The sequence below is a fragment of the Silene latifolia genome, unplaced genomic scaffold, assembly GCF_048544455.1.
Source record: "Silene latifolia isolate original U9 population unplaced genomic scaffold, ASM4854445v1 scaffold_20.1, whole genome shotgun sequence".
Taxonomy (NCBI): Eukaryota; Viridiplantae; Streptophyta; class Magnoliopsida; order Caryophyllales; family Caryophyllaceae; genus Silene; species Silene latifolia.
Genome location: NW_027413163.1, coordinates 8,284,745 through 8,287,199, shown reverse-complemented (window position 1 = coordinate 8,287,199; position 2,455 = coordinate 8,284,745).

The window sequence follows — 2,455 nt, the reverse complement described above, 5'->3', positions numbered from 1 at the left end:
ATATCGACAGGGGTTGTTTGCTTCTTGTTTATTTACGTTGTTATTATACTGTCTTCTCTAAAAAGTGATATTCCGTAAATAATAAAAGCTTATTGTTTTCCATTGTGTATATTTAATGGTTCAACTTCAAGTTAACTTCTAAAAACTTATTTTGTAAGGGCACATTCTTTTTATAAGCATGTGGTTCTATGCTCCATTATTACCCTAATAATCAAGCACACTTTCATGTGACAAGACTAGACGTGATAATGAGACGAGACAGCTCGCGAGCAACTTGAGATCAACTCAGTCAAAGCTCGACTCGGATACGTTATGAATCAAGCCGAGCAAGGTCACGCTCAACTCGAAAAAGCTCGAGAGCAGCTCTATTATTTTTTCAAAGGAGCTTACTTTACATTTAACTTATAACAAAGTAACCTAACAAAAAAACTTGAGTGCGAGGTTCTGTCGCATAGCCACTTTTACTATAATGGGGTTTTAAGACCAATTTAATAAAATAAATAACAAGTTATAACTGGCAAACGGGTCACTCGGTTAGGTTTTCAAATCGAGTTAAATCGGTGCGAGTAGTCAAGGAAATGAAGACATTTATGAATAAAAGAGTCTTGTGATATATTTATAAAGAATTTCACCCACCACTTAGTAACAAGGCTTTGTGCTATTGGGCTTAAGTGAGGACAAAACAAGCCTAAAGGCGAACATACATCTCATCTTTAGGTCGAGTGTGTTACAACGGTGGTGGGCCGGGTTGTTATAAATGGTATCAGAGCAACCCTGCAACCGTGTGGTAAGCATGTGGTCAAGAGTACCCGGGTCACCCAACTAGCGGGGGAGGATTCTGGGCTTGACTACGGTCAGCTTTAAGGCACAATGAGGACGTTGTGGGGGTTGGGTTGTAACACCCCATGAGATTATGAGATTAAGTTGTCCCATATCTAGAAAATAAGAGACTTCTGATATATTTATAAATTATTTCATCTACCACTTAGTAACAAGGTCTTGTACTTTTGAGCTTAAGTAAGGACGAACAAGCCCAAAGGTGAACATCTAATCTTTAGGAGGGGTCTGTTACGACGGTGGTGAGTGGAGCTGTTATACTTTTCTTGGGTTAAGAGTAAACAAATTAACTTAAATGCACATATCGTTAATAAACAAATAATCAATGAAAAAACACCTCAAATATGAGTGTTTTTATGAGAAATAAATAATTAAATTCAGGAAAATCGGTTCAATTCGTGTCGGTTCATATTTATTCAAGTCGGGGAATCATTCAGTTATTATTGAATTCAGTTTAGTTTAGGTTCGATTTGGATTAAGTCGGGTTTCAGATACAATTCAGGTTACTAATATCTGGTACTCAGTTATCTCTTTAGATATTATTGATCGGCTTTTCGGGTTCAGGTTTATTTTGCCAGCATAGTTCTAACATCATATTCTAACCAAATAATCGGAGTTCAAACTCTACAAACACGATTTTGGCTTGCCTAAGCCGAACTCATGTAATACCCCGTATTTTATAATTATATATTTTATATTGTTTTTAAGAATTATGTACGAGACGGAATAATAAAATAATAAAAATTATTATAAGATGGTAATGATAATGATAATAATAATGATGATGATGATAATAATAATAATAATAATAATAATAATAATAATAATAATAATAATAATAATAATAATAATAATAATAATAATAATAATAATAATAATAATAATAATAATAATAAATAATAAGTGGTAATAATAATAATAATAAAAATAATACACAATATGATGCATGTATATGTATTCGTATACTACCTTATGTATATATACCCTCACCTTATGTACTCCACCCTTATCCAAACACAATTTCACAACATCACATTTTCCACCACACAAAAGAGAGAAGAGAGAAGAGAGAAAGAGAGGAAAAGAAGATTTTGTCACCTCGCCTTGCGATCGTAAGGTAAGACCGTCTCACACTAGTTATATATTATTTTAATTGACTGCCTCTACCTTGACTCACCCTAGACCTGTCGTTGACCACCCTTGGACCACCGTTGACGGCCCAAAAATTGGTTTGACCGAGTAGATCTGTAATACTACGGTTTTATGAGTTTCTGGGTACTCTATCGAGTGGGCCTTACTCTGTCGAGTAAGGGTGTTTTGCAATTTAAAATAGTTTCTGACCTGTAGGGTACTCGATCGAGTAGCATTGGTACTCGATCGAGTAGCCCGGTTTACGGGTAATGTTTTGTCGGGTTTTGTTAATAATGCGAATTAGAATATAAACACTTCTGTCACTTTCATAATACGCTTTTACAAACCTAATTACTTTGAAAAAGAGATTTCAACCTACGTACTTTGCATTCGTCGCATTATTGACAAATCCCGGAGCTTGGAAGGTCGGAATTCATCTTTCTTTACATCTTTGTGATCCTTGCGTCGAGGGTTGTTGGTTTTGATT